The sequence below is a fragment of the Dipteris shenzhenensis genome, chromosome 4 (assembly GCF_047967505.1).
Source record: "Dipteris shenzhenensis isolate YYH24624 ecotype China chromosome 4, Dip_SZ_1.0, whole genome shotgun sequence".
Lineage (NCBI taxonomy): Eukaryota > Viridiplantae > Streptophyta > Polypodiopsida > Gleicheniales > Dipteridaceae > Dipteris > Dipteris shenzhenensis.
The window spans coordinates 29,352,074-29,371,213 of NC_141599.1; positions in this window are offsets into that span (position 1 = coordinate 29,352,074).

Sequence of the window (19,140 nt, forward strand, 5' to 3'; positions counted from 1 at the left end):
GAGTTGAAGAAGTGTGATTCAGTGGGGAGGTGCAGGAATTCTCTAGCGATCACGGGAGGAGGATCATTGGGGGTGGGTTGGCTCCACAGTTCACGCTAGGCTATCTCAACAACAATGCGCTTTGCAAACATCGCCAACCCACAATCCACATTTCTTGTATCAGCAGGAGCAAGAAGATTCATGAGGGCACAAGCCATGGCAATGGCCTCTTGTCGTTGTGCGCTTCATTCTAACACTATGAATGCAAGGCAATGTTAATTAATGTGAAATGGCGATGCATGCAGCTGTCTTGGAAAGCTGATGACATGTCATTTTGGGTCTTAAAAGCATGTACTTTTCACATTTCCACGTCCTATGCAAGGATGATGTAATTCAATGTGGACACAACAATGTGTTTTTCTTGGTAGTTAGCCATTGAAAATAGTGCAAAAATACTATTCATATTTCAGCGATGTTGCTACAGATAAGTAGAACTCCCTGAGCTGAACGACTTTGCTTTTTATAGCATTGCATTTCGAGCTATAGTTAGAGAGGTATGAAGTTCGCAAATATGAGAAAAAAACACAATCTAATTGGTGATTTGAGCAGGTAGAAAGGGGAGAATTGAAGGGGTGTGAGAGGGTGACAAGTGTCATCCATTCGAGGGTGGAAATCCAATGGTGGTGATTTAAGCTGGGAGGTTAAGGTGGTTGATGGAAGGAAACGCAGGGGGAGGCTACATGACGGCGATTCAAAAAAGGAGAGAGACACATCTTCTTGATCTTGGCTGTGAGAGGAATCACCTTGCATCATGGAGTGTTCTAAGCCTGAGAGATGAATCAACAGATGATAGCATGCTCTAGCTCTAGCCTGGCTTGTTCAAGCTCCAGATGATAGCATGCTCCAGCTCCAGCTCTGGCTTGTTCAAGATTGAATATGGCATGGATCTTTCAAGAAGGAGTGAGACTAGCCCAAGCTCGAGCTGTAGCAAGTGTTTGCTTGGTTTCTCCTCATCTTGGAAGTCATATGGAGGCAAACCAAGTTTGGAGAAAGCTATACTGCAAGAGGAGGGAGCGTTTGAACCTTCAATGGAGTGTTACGGGACAAATATGCACCAACCTTTGCTGGTTGTCTTCTTCCTCAATATCGTGATCTCCATCTTCCTCCCGTGCGATGTCATTATGTGCATCTTCCTCTTGGCTCATATTGTGATATTCATCTTCTTCGCTAGATTCATCGGGATCTATTGGATCCGGCATTGGTAGTGGCATCTCCATATCCACATCTCTAGCTTCAAAAATTTGCTTACTTCGTGGTGCAACTTGGATCACGTACCACCATCTTGGATCAGAACGATCTGGATGAAAAACCACCTATATTGAAGATGGGTGCCAAATGTCGTCAATTATATATATGAAATTATGCTCAAGTACATGTATCAATGGATCTTTAAAAATGAAAGCTTCGATTAATTAAGTCATTAGTATGCACCTACTCACAGTGCTCGAGAAGAACAAAAGTATCACTTTCATTGGTCCAATGTTTGGCGGAGTCTATTGTAAAGAAACCGCTACTATCTTTTCTCACTGTCGCATGGGGACCGTTCTAAATAGTTCTAAACCATTTTACATCAAGAATGAAAATACTAAATCGTTTGAAATCAACTTCATAGATGTCGCGTATGGTTCCACAATAATCCAACTGTGAGGAGAGAAGATTGGTATCCGAAGCACTTGCTCGGCTATCTTGTGTGAAGTTAGCCATGACTCCACAATCATACCTGACTCTCTTTGAATCGATGCGTTCCACGCGAAAATGTCGTCCATATGACCATAATGCACTGTACTTTTTGTACTGTAAAAGAGCATTATTAAAACAATGAAGATGCATCTATTTTATAGCGTATATTGCCACAAATAATTACTTAATTACGTCAAGAGGTAAGAAACTTACATGCACCATACATCCAGATGATAACTCTCGCTTGCACTCGTTTATTGTCTCTCCATCACATTCGGCTTTACGTAGAGCCAGTTGTAGCCAATCAAGTGACATGTGAGTGGGGAGAAGAGCCAGATCCCGTGGATATGGTTGCGATCACCTGTATATTACTCTGAATCTCGTCCTTGCATTTATTCTTTCTGCTTTGGCCGCTTCATATCTCTCAATCCACTTCTGCATCTCAGGGCTATTGAGGATACAAAACTTATTGAATTTCTCCATTTGCTCTTCGCTCATCTTTCTTTCAATCCCTTTTCCTTGGGGAACCTCGCCAACGATGCGATCGTCATCCTTGTTATGCCAAGCTTGCAGCATATCGGGCCGTGGATGCAAGAAACTCTGTGATATATACTAATGACTCTTGCACAAGCCATCCCTCTGCCATGCTTGCTTCTGGTCTTGCTCTTTGTCTTACAAATCCCTTTAAATTTTTCATAAACCGCTCGAGAAAAAACATCCATCGACTATGAACGGTACCTGCAATAGCCACCTCATCAACTATGTGCATAAGCAACTGGACTTGACTTGTCATAATGCTCGAGGGAAAGTCCTTCTCAAGCAAGCATATGACTTCGATGGATTCCACCCTAGCCTTCTCGATGCTCGATATGGAGATCTCTTTTTGAGATATCCACCTATTTCACATGTCCATGTAAGATATTTTCATAATCAATCTACAGATTAATCAGCTTAAATTGAAGAAAATGCAATCAATGTGATTTGATAGTAAGCATACCTCACAATACCACAGATCTTGAATATAGTATTTCTAACATCTTCTTGTAAGCACCCTTTTATTGTAATTGAGAGGATGAACTATCAAAGCAATAAAGAAGTCATGTCAACAATATAACATAATCATAATTACGCTAATGCATCACGATTATCAGTACACTAATTCTACTTAGAATACCTGTAGAAACTTGTGCCAATCATGGGACTTGAGCCCACTAAGCTTATTATCCTTTGAAAATGCTCCTTTCAAGCAACGCATGTACCCTGTCGGTGTTTGAAAAGAGGCAATGTCTGCCTTGATCGCTGCCTCCTCCCTCGTAGAGAGGATCCACGTTGCTTTCGGGAGGACAACTTTTCCCGAAGCATGCACTTGGGGCCACAAACGAGACATCCACCAAGCTGAGTACTCGGCACTCATTTTTTAGCTACAAAAGGCACAAGAGCATCACATCAAGCAACTTGAAGTGCAAGGAGATTCTCAATTAGTGTGTGAACAAGTTAGAGGAAGGTCGAAGGTGCGGAGCAAAGGCTTGGTTCCATGACATCAACAAGCATTGGAACCTTGCAACCAATTTGAAGAGGTAAAAATTCAGCATATCCCTCGAGCTCGAAATCTAGTTGCTGATTTCTTGGCACATGAAGTTTGTACTTCAATCACACATGACACAAGTGGAAGCACCACCCCAACAAAGCTGCAAGCCACGAAGGAGGGTGATCATTTGTAAGGAATGCAAAGGTTGTGGTCATCATGAAACTAAGTGTTGGGCATACTTGATACGAGTTTACCGACTTTGAAAGATCATCAGAAAGGTCATCAAGGACATTTCTCAAAAGAAGGATGCCAGACCGCACACCCCTTGAAGAAATAGCATGGCGACTACAAGAACTGGAAGAAGCTGAAGGTGATGTGCAAGCTCTCCAACTGTTGACATTTGTCATGGCATTCTTGTTTGCCTTGATGAACAACCTCATGCAGCGCCGTGTCTCTAACCCTCGCTTGTAAAGATGGATGTGATATCATGAGGGTTGGTCCTTTTAAGATTGTCTATGTGCTATTCTATGCTGAAGATTCTTCCCGTGTAGTATTTCACAGTACACCAGTCACACCCTACCTTGCCTATGTGTGCTTTGTGGATGTATCTTCACCCAATTTTCAGTTTAAGCTTCCTCTTTCTATTGCTTGTCCATAGATAAGCCTCGTCTTGCCTCTCTCTTTTCCATCTTCCAAGCATGGCTGACATTCCCATGTTTTGTGGACGGGTGGAAGAAAATCCAAATGAGTATCTTGTGGCCTTCAAGCGCCGTTGTGTTTCTCTCAACTTTCTTATTGAAGACAGATGGCTATTGGTTCTTCCCACATTTCTAGAGGGTTTGGCTCAAGTGTGGTATGAGAAGCAGGCCAAAGACGTTTGCCAAAGCTGGCCAAGGTTGACAGCAGCGATGATTGAGTATTTCGGCAAAGAAGAGGAGCCGGAGAATGTGTACCTGCAGGTGGCAAACTTGAAGCAGTCAGAAGGTGAGACGGCGCGTCGATATGTGGATCGAGCGACCGTACTCCTAGACCGTTTAGTTGCCACACAGGAGGACAATGCCAGATTTTGAGCTAGAATGACTCAACATGTGCTGGGCTACCTTGTAGCAGGAGCAAGTGACGAATTCTGCCTCAAGCTTAAATGGGAGAATCCAGAAACTATGGTGCTAGCACATGAAATTGCTCAAAAGTTTGATAAAGTTCAGTCTGACCCCGCTTCAAAGAAGATGATTGTCCCTCCGCAACCCCCTCAATTCTTGCAACAACAACCTGGGGTTCTAACTCAGGGGCATACCCCCACCCCTCATCAGGGATGTATCCATCGCCTCCACCTCAAATGTATGGTCCTCCCTTAGATGCTTACCCTCAACAAGGTGTATATTCTCACCCTCCGCCTCAAAGATTTCCCCAGCCTCGCCCACGAGCCCCCCTCCTTTCTACTCCCTCGGCCCCTTCAGCTAAAGAGCCCCCCCTGCAACAGAACCTGGAGTCAATGACCTAGCCAATGCCCTGAATGATCTTCGACTTGAGATGGTGGGCATTAGAAATCAAGCCAACCGCCCTCCAAGAGACCGTGCTAATGTTGTATGCTACGAGTGCCACCAGAACGGTCATTATTGCATGGAATGTCCCAATATTCCAAGGGTAAATCTTCTAAGTGAATCAGGCACTGAGGATTCTGACGTAGAGATCCTTGACCTTGGGAAAAGAAGTCGTACCACCTCGGACCCCTCTCCAAACCATGGACCGAGCCACCCTAGGAAGAAGGTGTCCTTCTCAGAGCCCTCAGATGCTGAGATGGCAGACCCACCAACCGAGAAGACTAAAAGATCCTGCAGGAGTAAGTGGTCACCCTCGGATTTTCCCATCGGCTCGGGGCAAGAAGACACTATTCGGTCATTCAGGACCTTGCTCATCATTCTTTGAGCATCACGCTCCCTCAACTAATAGCATTAAGCCCTAAGGTGAGACGTGAGCTGTAGCAAGGGCTCTCAACAAGGAGGAACAAGAAAAAGGAAAAGGTAAGAGAGGTATCTTCTATCTCTGAAGAAATTGATCGGCACCCACATACAGTCGATGTCATCATAGATAATTGTTGTGTCAAAAATGTGTGTGTTGATGGGGGAGCTGCATGTAATATCATGGTGCCCCGAATCATGAAGAAATTGAATTTGAAATGTACAAGGCATTCCTCCACTCGAATCAAGGTAGCAGATGGTCGACGACTCGCCACCCTAGGAGTCATTGAGGATTTGCCCATCACTGTCAATAGGTTGACCACCATCGTCAATTTCTATGTGGTGGACATTGAAGATACAGGCAAGAGTTACCCAGCTATACTTGGGAGACCATGGTTGAGAAAGAGTGATGCAGTCAACTATTGGAAGATAGGACACATGTCTTTTGGTGCTTCTAAGGAGAAGATCCCAATGCAACCAGGTGCCATGGAACTAGAGGAAGAAGAGGAGCAAGACAGTGATACTCTCTCATCCTCGATGTCTAAATCAATGGAAGAATCAGACGGGGGGGAGGAATTCTCAGAGGAGGAAGTTTACATGATGGTGGTGTCTCTGACCCCACCACCTATAGAAAAGGTAACAGTTAGTCCTCAACAGCTTGAATCTATGCTTTCCCCAGACCTCACTCCAAGTGAGAAAGACGAGTTCCTAGAAATGTTCAAAGATTTCCCTGACCTCTTTGCAACTAGCTACCACCACCTTCGCCATGTGACTGCCATAGAGCACAAGATAGAGCTGAAGCCTCTGATGCAAAGCCTGTGGCTCAGAAGTATCAGAGATTAGGGCCCCTGCAGACCGATGCTTTGCGCTCGGAGTTGCAGAAGCTTGTAGAAGCTGGGTTTATTGTTCCAGTTCACAATACTGAATGGGTTTCACCAGTGGTAGTCACCCCAAAGAAAAACAACAAGTGGCAGGTCTGCATCGACTATAAGAAACTCAATGCAAGCCACCAAAAGGGACCATCATCCTCTTCCCTTTCAAGACCTCATTCTTGAGAAGGTAAGTGGTCATGAGATGTATACTTTCTGTGATGGTTACTCTGGGTTTTATCAAATCAGAATTGCCGAAGAGGATGTGCTTAAAGCCACATTTGCCACACCCGGGGGGACATTTGCATTCAAAGTAATGCCATTTGGCCTCACCAATGCTCCTGCTACCTTTCAAAGATTTATGCAGATGGTGTTTGCTCCTTATTTGGGGGATTTCTTGGAGGTGTTTTTAGATGATTTTTGTATATTCTCGTCACGTAAGGAGCATGTCATGAAGGTTAGGTTGGCCTTCCAAAGGGTCAATGAGACGAATGGCAGTCTCAACCCTGAGAAATGCACCATTGGAGCCACTCAAGGGAGGTTACTGGGACATATTGTCTCATGTGAGGGCATCAAGCCTAGCCTTGAGAAGGTAGAAGCCATACTCAAGCTCTCCCCACCAACAACCAAACGTCAGGTACACTCATTTGTTAATCTAGCAGGATACTATCGCCGCTTCATTGATCAATATGCTACTTTGACACGACCCATGACTATGCTATTAAAAGATGGGGTTGATTTCTCTTGGGATGAGGATTGTGATCATGGGTTTCCACAAATCAAGAATGCTCTGGCTTCAGAACCCATTCTACGCAATCTAAACTGGTCAAAGACTTTCTATATCAATCCTGGGCTTGGTGAGCACACTCTGGCAGGTATTCTTCTCCAGCAAGGGGAGGATCGGTTCATGTATCCCGTTCGATTTGCTTCTCGACAATTGCTCGACACTGAGTGATGCTATTGAGAGGCTGACAATCATGCCTTGTCTTTGGTGTTCTGCATTGAGAAATTTAAGCATTATGTGCCTGGAAAGTCCATTATACTCACTAGCACTAGTCTTGCAAAGCAGGTTCTTCAATCACCAAATCCCATGGGCCGGTTGGCCAAATAGTTGGCAGTTGTACAAGAATATGATTTTTCTTTCAAAATTGTAAAAGGGGGTTGTTCCAACTTGAAGAATGCTTTGATTGATTTAGAGGAGTGCCTTGATGTAACCCTTGTAGCGGCCATAGAAGTTGGGTATCCCTGGTATGGTGGTATCTACAAGTTTTTGATTGCTTTCTCCTTTCCTCTAGAAAGTACTAGCTATGAGAGAAAGAAGATCCGCAGAGATAGTAGTAGTACACCCTCTTTGATGGGGTATTGTACCATCAAGGCATGGATGGGGTACTAAGACGGGCCATTGATGCAGATGAAGTACCTAAGGTATTGAAGCATTATCATGATGGATTTTGTGGAGGCCACTATGCCAGTGACTATACAGCTAAGAAGATTTTACATGCTGGATACTATTGGCTGACCTTGTTCAAGGATGTCACTTTGTATTGCAAAACCTGTGAATCATGCCAATTCTTTGGTAGGAAGGATTTGCATCCTGGGCAACATCACCCAGTGATGTCCATCCATCCGTTTTAGAAGTGGGGAATAGATTTTGTCGGGCCCTTGCCCATGACTGCCCGAAAAAAGAAGTATCTTTTGGTAGCCACTCAGTATGTCACTAAGTGGGCTGAAGCTATCGCCCTCCCCGCTGCAAATGGTAAGGCAGTTTCAAATTTCATATTTGAATGTATCTACACAAGGTTCGAGACACCCATGGAAATAGTCTCTAACCGTGGGAGTCCATTCTTAAATGAAGCAATGGAGTTACTCATGGATCGCATGGGTATTTATCATCGCACTTCTAGCATCTATTATCCAGAATCCATGGGTCAAACGGAGCAGACCAATGGCCTCCTTTGTAAAACCATGGGAAAAATGGCCACAAGGAATAGGAGCCAGTGGTATCAGAAGGTCATAGAAGTCGTATGGGCTTACAAAATCACTCATAAAACATCTATAGGTCACACTCCTTTTGAGTTGGTATATGGTATTAAGGCCGTTTTACGACTAGAGATAGAGATTCCAGCTTTGAGATTGGCACAAGAATAGAGGATGATAGAAGATGAACATGTAGAGGCCCGATTGGTGCAACTTGAAAAGCTAGATGAAACCCGATGCCTTGCCCTACATCAAACAGAGATCTAAAAGAATCGACAAAAGGCCCGCTTGGATGCTAAGATTCGCAAGGGATGGGAAAGACATTTTGCTGAGGGGGATGTTGTGCTATGCTTTGATAACAGATTGGACCACCAAATGGATAAGAAGTTTCTGCCACTGTGGACTGGTCCATACAAAGTCATCAAGAAACGTAGCAATGGGTCTGTACAAGTTCAGGAGCTGCATGAACCATATGGCAAGAAGGTGATCAACAAGCATTACCTCAAGCCCTTCTTTATGCGTGGTGGACCCAGGCATGGAAATGTTGTGCATTCCCTGCCTGGGGGGGGGAACTATTATGGATAAATTTGTCTAAGGAAAAAGGCATAAATATGAGTGTGTGTTTGTATGTGTGGCAATAGTATAATAAAATATGGTGTGCATATGCCCAGGGTTGAGGTGACAAGGCATGACCATGTGCCACCCTTCCACGTAAGAGGACCCATAAGGTATGTTGTACATAATCCATGGTAGTAATATTATAAAATGTAAGGTGGCATGGCTCCTCCATGTGCCACCCCTCCACCTAGGCTGCATTTAGTGAGATATGGCTCAAAGTCCATGGGAGAAGTAATATAAAATAGGTGGAGATGGATATTATATTGGGTTATTCCCTCCATATAGGATAGGCCCATGTGAGGGAGGTATAGATAGTCCAAGGATGCAAGTTAAATAATGGGGAAAGTAGGATGAGGTGGTAAGATTCCTTGTGCCAACCCTCAACTTGTCCTCCTATAGGTTTGAACATATTATAAAATTGGGAGAGACCAAGGGAGTATCATAGACTTGAGATATGGGGCTTGACTTATGTGGAAAAATGAGGCAAAGGGTTGTTGCACACAATTGAGAGTGCATAACCACCTAGCCCACATGGGAGACTTTTCCACACACACCATACATGTGGGAGGATGCATTTATTGGGAGAGAGGCCCTATCTTGGCTATAAAAGGAGGGGGCTATTCCTTGATGAGACACGCTCATTCTTGTAAAGCCACCTAGCTAGTACTTTGATTTCTCCCTTCCCTTCCTTTCAAAATACATGGTCCTCTTCCCTTGATGTCTCCATCTTTACATTCCTCCTCCCATCATGTACATGCTTCTCTTCCCCCTCTCCCTTTCATAGTCTCCCTCTTCATTCCCTCCCCTTCTAATTCCTTTTCCCCTCCCATGATAACGTTTCACCCTCACATTCTCCTTTCCTCTATGGCCCTCAAGCATTGCCATGCTTAGCCTCTAGCCTCTGGTCCTGATTTCTTTTATGGCTAATAGTGTCAAATTCAAATTGTTGTGTGGAAAATTCAAATTGCTTTGTGCTAAATGAAAATTAAACTGAAACCAAGTAAGGGCATGTTCCTTGGTCTTATAATTTTTGGAGAGGAAATGTGCCAAATCTTCCCCCATACAAATGTGTGGTTAGATGCTAAATGCAAAGTACTATAAGCCAAATGCAAAGTGCTATGTCCCATATCCAAATTTCTATGTGCAAAATTCAAATTTCTTTGTGCTAAATACAATTTGAAATGAACCCTAAGGATGGGTCCAGTCCTTGGTCTTATGATTTTTGGAGAGGAAGTGTGCCAACTACAAATATGTGATTATGTGCTAGATGCAAAGTAATATGTGCATAATACAAAGTACTATATGCAGAATGCAAAGTGCTATGTGTCATATTTAAATTGCTATGTACAAAATTTGATTTTCTAGTATCAAAACAAGTACTTATATGCTAAAATTATGAAATTAAAATAAAACATATCCTCGAGTCAATGCAACTACCTGCTCAGATCTAGTTTGGTGGTAAATGAAGGCTCATTTTGAATTGTAAGTAGTGCCTCAACATTTCCTTTGAGAGACATCTCACAATGGCTAATAAAAATAATTCACAAACATTGAGTATTACCCAAGGTATCCGCTATTAATATCCATAAAGAAGTTCGAGACCTCAACCACAGTAGGATAATTTGCTGGTATTTTGTGTGTGCATAAAAGTGCCATTTGAACTAGCCAAAAGGTCTCCTATGGCATTATTTTCTTGCTTTAAAACATAACTCACAATAAAGCAAGACTTGAACTAAGATACTGTACTTTCTATCGTAAAGATTGTATCTTTCTTTAAGGTATCCTATGGTTGTATTTTCCTACTTTAGAAACATAACTCACAATAAAGCATGACTTGACTAAGAGCCTTTACTTTCTATCAATTCTTTTCAAAGTGGATCTCTTACTTCAAAAATATTCCCTTAGAAATAGAGCTTACATAAAGCAAGACTGACTAAGAGCCTTTACTTTCTATCAAATTTTTTTCTTTCTAGTCAGGGCTCCTTCTTTAGAAATAGAGCTCTCACTTTAGATATAGAGCTCACAAAAAGTCAAGGCTCTAAGGGTCTTTCATTTCTATCAATTCTTTTTAAATTAGATCTCATGCTTTAGAAACAAAGCACTTAGAAAGAATTGATAGGAAATAGTGAGTCTTGCTTTATTATAAAAATAATTGATAAAAAGTATGTGGTGTAGAACTACCACAATCTTTACCAACCTCTTCACGGAGTCACCTCACATAATTTTAGTATACCATGAACATTCAAAAGGAAAGGTTTTCAATTCAAGTTTTGAAGGAAATTAATAGGATTACAATAACAAGCGAGGTTTTAAAAAAAAAAATCCATTAGAGGGACGATTTTATTGGAAAACAAAAATTAGTTGAAAGGTTTTTTAAATACCCTTTGAATACATGTGATACAAATGGTTTCTTGACCTAGATCTCCCACTTTAGAAATAATTCATACAAAGTACATTATCTAAGAAAGACTCTTAGCTAGCCTTGCTTTATAGTTTAAACAATTGATAAAAAGTAGGCTCTTTAGGAAAGATTTCTAGGCCCCAAAAATGGGTGGGAGCTCTACCTGTACACCTAGCTTGAGGTCTCTAGCTCCTAGTATGGTTCTCTTGCCATAAATAATTGGTGGAAAGTGTACTATTTAAGAAAGTACACTCCTCAACTATTAGTAAAAAGTACACTCCTCAAAAAAGATGTTTCCTACCTAGCTTCGGGAGCACTCTAGTCTCTTGACACAGACTGCACTTCCCTTGGTAGAATGCTTACAGAATCAAGTCATGCAATTTATATTATGTGATCAATCTAGCCTTGGGAGCACTCTAGTCTCTTGACACAGTCTGCAATTCTCCTACTAGAATGCCCACAAGTCATGCAATGCATAGTATCTAAGCAATCTAGCCTCAGGAGCACTTCGTTCTTTTGACATGGTTTGTAATTCCCCTTGTAGAATACTTAAAGAAGTAACTATAATTAATTAACTAATTATTTATTAGTTAACTGACTAATTCATTAAGTAACTAATTAAACTATGTGCACACGAACATGTGCACACACAAACACACACACACAGAGCTAGATTGAAATACTTAATTAATTAATCGACTAAGTTATTAATTAACTCTATTAATTGACTAACTAATTAAATTTCGTGTGCGCGCACGCGCGCACACACACACACACACACACAACTAGATTGGTTAACTAGCTACATAATTAAATTGGAGTTAATTAGCTAATTAATTATAATCAATCAATTAATTAATTATAATTAAATGACTAATTTATATATACATGTACATATATATATATGTGTGTGTGTGTGTGTGTGTATAAATTAAATAATTATCTATATAAATGAGAGAGAGAGAGAGATTAATATCATATATAAATATAAATCTAAATAAATGTATATATATATATGTATATATATATATATATAATTAAAAGATTAAACTAGGGGGGGTTGAAAATAGAGGGAACACCTAAAACTTTAATCTACATTAGGAGGGTTAAGTAAAAAGAGTGGAAAGTGTGTAACCTAGGTTAAAAGGGTTAAAGGGAGCATGTAACATGATACTTAAAATGTTTAGATGTCAAAGGTTCAAATTAAAAAAGGGTGGAAGACATGAACCTACATAATTTTAAGGGTGTTGGGTAGTAAACCTAAATTCTAAGGGGGGTTTAGATCAAATGAAACCTAAATTTATAGGGGGACGACAAACTTTTAAGGGTGTGAAATTTTGAATTCAATCTATTTCAAAAGCGGGGAGTTGAAATTTTAAGGGTGGCTATAAATTTAATTTAAGCGGGGCAAATTTAAAAGGATTTAAGGAAAGGGGGGAGGGATTCAATTTTAAAGGGGGAAGGGGAAATCTAAAGGGGGGGGAATTTTGAAATTCCTAAATCCCCTACCCTAATCTTACCCTCTAATCACTTCCATGCTCCGCCGCCGCCTCCCCACTTGCACGATGCTCTAACCATTACCAAGCTGGATCCGGCAGTGTATCTACTACAGCTAAGATGGATCCAAAGCTACTCCCAAGTTCTCATCAGGTGATAATACCAAGCTTGTATCAAGCATCGACAGAAATAGGGAAAACCCCTATGAGATTTTTGAAGCTTCGAGCTCCATTTTCATCATCTTCTTCCTCCCAATTCCATCAAGAATTCTATTTCGTGTGTAGAAAAGTTTGGACTTCAGATGGAGGACTTGTCACCTTCTATAGAGCAATGTGTAGCTGGTTGATACGAAAGAAGCTTATCTTATTAGTGCTGAAAGACACAACTAATGAGTGGATCATGTGGTGCATCAATTTTTCTTTGATGCTAGGAGAAACTCTCGCTTATTGATGTGAATGAAGAACGTTTCGACACTTCCTTGCGATGGAGCAAGAGTTTCTGGGTTGGTTCGGCTACTACCTCTTCGGCAATAGTCCCCAACCCTCGAATGGCTTGATCATGCTCTTTCTCCCTTAAGGATGCCTGATCCTCTTGGCTCTCTTCTAGATGCAGATCAAGAATAGATCTAACAGCTGAGTAACAGCTGCTGTAGTGCATTTAGATGACTCTCGCTGAGTGGTGGGAGAAGTTGTAGAGGGGAGTCTTTTCTATAAGGATCCTTCTACAAAAATAGTAGACACTAAGCTAGCATCAAGTATTTCATCGGCTATGGGGGATTGGGGAACCTCCATTCAACAAATTGATGACTTGCATTTGGTGATCCCTTGAAATGCCAGAAGGGCATTCAAGCAGTCATCCCCTCTCCCAAGGTGCTATGTCTCATAGGTCACTCTTACTCTCCCTATCTATCCCTCACCCTCTTGCGCAGTTCATGTTGTGGCACCTCTCTCCTGTCCCTCTCAATCAATCAATCTATCTGTGTGTGTATGTGTGTGTGATAATCAATCAAAGATTTCACCACCAAAAAAAAGTGTGTGTGTGTGTGTTGGACACCACGGGATGTGGAAATTTTGGGATAGTGATTCTGTAAAATAAAGTAACAAAATTTTCACCCCAAAAAAAAGTGTGTTGGACACGACATATACGACATAGGACGGACACATAGATTACACTTCAACACATCCCTTCCATGTTCAGAGTTGAAGCACGATCGACAGGGATCACCATAGCCCTAGTTAGACATAGAACCACTGCAGGAGACCACACCGGGCCCCACCCAAAGATAGTCGCCAACATCCTATCTCTGACTTTATACTAACACAACCCCACTAGTCACTGGGTCCACCATGATCTTCTTCCTTAAGGGGGAGACTCCCGTATCTGAGATATTGGACCATTTCGCTATGTATTTTGATCACATGATGATAGTGATGATGGGGATGGTCATATTGAGGTTATGTTATGAGTCTATAATATTGATGTTCTTATGGCTGATTAGCATGTAGCATTTAGCATGGGTGTTGATGCTCATTTAGTAGCTCCACCCTTTCAACTTGTTGTATCAGGTTTTCACAGTCTCATAGACCCATCTGTCTTCCGAAGACTTTGATAAACTTTCTTTCTTTCTTTCTCTCTCTCCAGGCCCTACGAGCACCCACCCCATCCGAGGCGCGGTCATTGCAACATCTCAATGCCAGGCTACTTCATGCAACCCATGAGTACACCCTATAGAGATGAGTCGAGGATGCCAGCAACAAATATCAAGATCTTTCAGAGACATCGATATTCCCAGTGGGACCCTAGTCCATGACACATGCTACGACAACATGAATTACTTCCAACACACTCTTTTTTTTTGTGTTGTTACTAGTTTCATCAATTATATTTTGGACGATGGGGGTGTAAATGTTTGACAATTTCAGCTCTTTGGTCTCATAAGAGTGGTGATGAGACTAGGCCTATTGCATCTGGTACTAGCTCATCCTCTACCACCACTTCCACTAATTCTATTGTTGCTCCTTCTCTGGCACATATGGAGGAGCAGAAGAAGTTAGATCGAGCAGAAGAAGTTAGATCGTAGAAATTCCCAGGCTTTGTTCTTAATTGCCTCATCAATGCACAGATGCAAAGGTTGCATGGAAAAAGTTGGCAAACTTGTATCATGTCAAAGGAATGGGTGGGGTGTACCGGTCCCACCGACCGTGAGTCTTCTTTCCATGGAGCCTGTAGGGGCATAAACTGAAACAACTATGAAAGAAAAACTTGTCATTTTCAATTCTGAAGCAAGCCATCTGTGATTTGAGTCCTGCATGCATCTGATGACACAGTCCTTGCAATGTGACAATATCCCAATTGCAGTGCCACCTCTTCCTTCCTCATGGTTTGTGAAGTACCAAATTCTTCTATTGTCAACCTTTTAAAGCTATTTTCTAGGATGTCATTGGTTACTTTCACCGCTTGTAATGCAAGAAATGTAGGAGATAGAGAGCTGTCTCTCAGCCACTTGGATAGTTCCTGACTCCTCCAAGGGTCAGTTAGTCCATAGACATTAAGAGTAAGAAAAGTGAATGGTTTATTTACCATTCTTACTCTTCCCCTTTTTAGCCTTGGGGGTTGGGCTTTTGGGTGGGGTACTCTAACCCTTTACTTGGGAGATCCTTCTCTTATTCAGAGGAGTGGCTTGAGGTTTGGCAAGGGGGCCAGTAGGAGTACTCTGTTTTTAAGCTAGGGCAGCTCTTCCTCTGAGTCTCCCCCGTTCTCGCAATACCATCGTATACTACTTGCTCCATCTCTAGTTTCATCCTCTCATAGTATGCATCTAGGTCGTTGTTGCGAATAGCATTGTAACTGAGCAATGTAAAGCCTGGACCTACCTTTGCTATAGATGCCATAGCTCTCTTCCAATGTGGGCTTTAAACCATGCTTAGTGGGTAACCAGTGCGACAAATGGCCTAAAAAACGTCTTGTTGCACTTTCTCTATATGTTGTTGTCTAAATGACTCTTCCAAAGATCTTTGATGCAGATGTGCATGTGATTGCGAGTGAGAAATGTCACTACATTGTCCACTATCCATATACTTCATAGAGTAGCTTGCCATCTATGTGAATGAGGCCATAGCACTACTTTGAGGTGGCACATCTACAGATTGACTAGCTAGAGGTGTGAGTAAATCATCAAGCATACGTTCTTGAGGTTGGGATTGGTGACGTGCAACTATATCATCTGCCTGGTTGTCCGTACTTTTAGGAATTTGGCTACCTAGAGTGGCTATAACTCTCTCAACTCCTAGTTCCTTGCATTTTTCAATCTGTTTGTTGCTATCACCCAAGAAGTGCTTTTGCATTCTTGTGCTAGAGCTTGAGTACTCTTCATGACAAAAGTTGCATTTCCACTTCTTGTTAGGCAACATCATAATGTAATCGCGAGTCTTTGTTGGATTCCTTCCTCATTTTTCTAGAGCCATGCCTTCAATAAAGGCTGTAAGAGAAACATACAAAAAATTAAATAAGTTCTATGTATATTCACATTAGTAATCATGTTCTGGATACTACCATATCATTTAGGAACTATGACACATCACATTCTCTTGAATCATTTGCAATTCTACATCCAAAATGAATGTGGCTATTTGGAATATTGACTTAGAATACTCCATGCAAGCTTGCTAGACATCGAGAAAGTGAAATCATCCAACTATCTTGTCCCCTCCTGATGTAATTGGATGATTGTGAACATGGTAATCTACCTCTTAAAATAGGTGTGGGATGACAAATTGCCTTTTCCCACATTCCACCCTCTCTCAAGTAAGCATCTATCTGCACCATGATCATATGCAACATCATGCTCTATTGATGGATGTTGGTAATTTACGCACACTAGTGCAGTAGCTAGCATCACTTACACAAGTACTTATAAATAATTTTACTACTACTTTCTAAGCTAGGAGAAATTGTAACCTAATATCCTTAGTCCTCAATATTGTTTTTTTCTATGAATATTGTACTATGGGGATTCAATTCTAATAAAAGCTACAAATTAAAATGGATGTAATATATTCATACCTGATTTGTTTCACCTAATAATCTATAAAACATAAGCCTTAGTGAACCTATGTATATCACTATCTTTCCACACATACGCAACATAATTTTGCGATTTGCTATGAGCCGAAAATTGCGAGCTCCACAACTAGCTAGAGTTCGAGCGAGACGCAAACGGCCGACACAACCAGTTCTAAGTCAAATATTTCCCCATCACTCTTAAATACTAGTTTGTAGAGTTTTAGCAATATATAGTATGAATTTTAACCACATACGAGATGTTCTAGGTCGGCCTAAGCAAACCTCCATCCGGCATGTGGTATAATATTATTCATCAACGAACAAGTTGTTACAAGTCAGCTTAAGCGAACCTCCAACTGGTCCATTGACTTTTTCTTTAGGTATAGTTACAAGCTATAGTTACATGCTTATAAATAAATACACATGCTAAAAGAAAGAAAATCATACACACAAACATAAACTATTCCAAAAGTAAATCATTTCATTCACTAATGTCTACTCTACCATTTTCCTAAATTTTGCTAGTATCTATGTACTATATTTCATGCATCTAGAATGAAATCATAAGTTATGAAACAAAACTAAAATTCCAAGCCATGCAACTACCTAGTCCTAAGTGACAAGTCATGCCAAAGAGTTTACAATCTAGACAAGTAACAACTTCTATACTTCATGCATAAAATCAAAATCACCTATTTTTTCAAAGCTAAGTACAATGTCACATGCAACTACCTTACTCTTCATCTATAAGTTATGAAACTAAACTAAAATTCCAAGCCATGAAACTACCTAGTCCTAAGTGACAAGTCATTCCAAAGAGTTTCCAATCTAGACAAGTAATAACTTATATACTTCATGCATAAATTCAAAATCATCTATTTTTTCAAAGCTAAGTACAATGTCACGTGCAACTAACTTACTCTTCACCTAATAGTATGTGTAATGCAATTGCTAATTTTCCAATTAGTATCTAAGTGCGAGTGGATTCTGACTGGCAAAGGCGAGCCCACCACTAGCACTAGATACTTTTTCATACTTGAAATACTAACAAAACTTACAAATTTCTTTGTAGCTTTGTTTATCCTCTTTCTTATGCTTCTTGTCTTTCCCAAGACTCCACAATATCCTAGGAATCTCGGAATTTGTGAATAGTACAAGCGCGGCACAGGTATATATAACGTTAGTGACACCGGCCAGTGTCTCTAAACATCGACCGGTGTTCCTAATTATACCGATCGATGTAGATGTATACTGGTTGGTATATTTTAAATTGGTCGATTATCGGTTGGTATGGTATGAAGATACCAGTCGGTGTATAGGTATACCGCGGTCATGAACCGGTTGGAGCCGGTTACAGATAAAAAAAAATCGCTACTGGGGCATTTTAAAATGCCCCATAGCAACTTTAAAAACATTTTAAACATTTTAATAAAACATTTTAAAATTGACGTTTTAATACCACCGCAAATCCTTGCACATCACGAAGGATGCCGACATTCGTATTGGAGTTATAGGCCTGGAGAAATTCTCCCAAGAGCCTCATGTCTAGGTGACAAGGAAGGCAGTCTGCCACATATCCTAGACCTGTCACTGCGAGTGCATATTGAACTACTAGCTCCTTAAGTGCTTGATATGCCACTGCATTATGGTAATGGAGGGTGCAGTCATGACCCTCGCATGCATAGCAGGAGTGGATGGCACATCCGTCAGGCTATTGGATTGCACAATTTTGTATTCCCCTTGTGTGGGGGCCGGGGTGCAGTTCCTTGACGTCCTTGAGGGGGGCGTACCTATTGTTGTAGGCACTTCTTGGGTAGCCTGGTGTGTAGAGATATCTTCCTCTGCTTGCAAATCTTCAGTTGGGAAGTCAGAGGGCATTTGGACTTTGTTGGTGACTTGCATAATACACTAGGTAGTCCAAGTTATTCTCCCCTAGTTGGGCTAACACACACCTGATAGCAAACTTGGAGGAATCTATGTGAACATGGAATATTCGATTCCAATTTGGGGCTCTCAATACTGGTGCAATGGCTAGGGATAGTTTGAGGGTTTCGAAGTATTTCTAACATTCTTCAATCCACTCAAAGACTACCAATAGTTTGTATAGTGTCTGGGCTATGTTTGCATAAAACAAAATGAACCTTAGATAGTAGCCCGTGTGGCTGGTAAATCATTGCACTCCCTTGGCATTGGTGGGAGGTGGTAATTCCAAGATGAGTTTGATTTTGTTGTGAGGTCCATGGAGATAACATTCTGGAACACTATGTGGCCAAGAATTATCCCATGTTTAACCCAAAATTGGCACTTAAGGGGGTTCAAGGATTTACGGTACAATCGACACTTTTCCAAGACTAGTCTCAAGTATTTCAGGTGATCATCCCATGTCGAGCTCACGCATATGTCATCCAAGAAGACATCCATGAAGTCCCTCAAGTACTCCTTGAAGACGGTGATCATTAACCGTTGGAAGTGGTGGGCGCATTGGTCAACCCAAATATCATTACTCTAGCT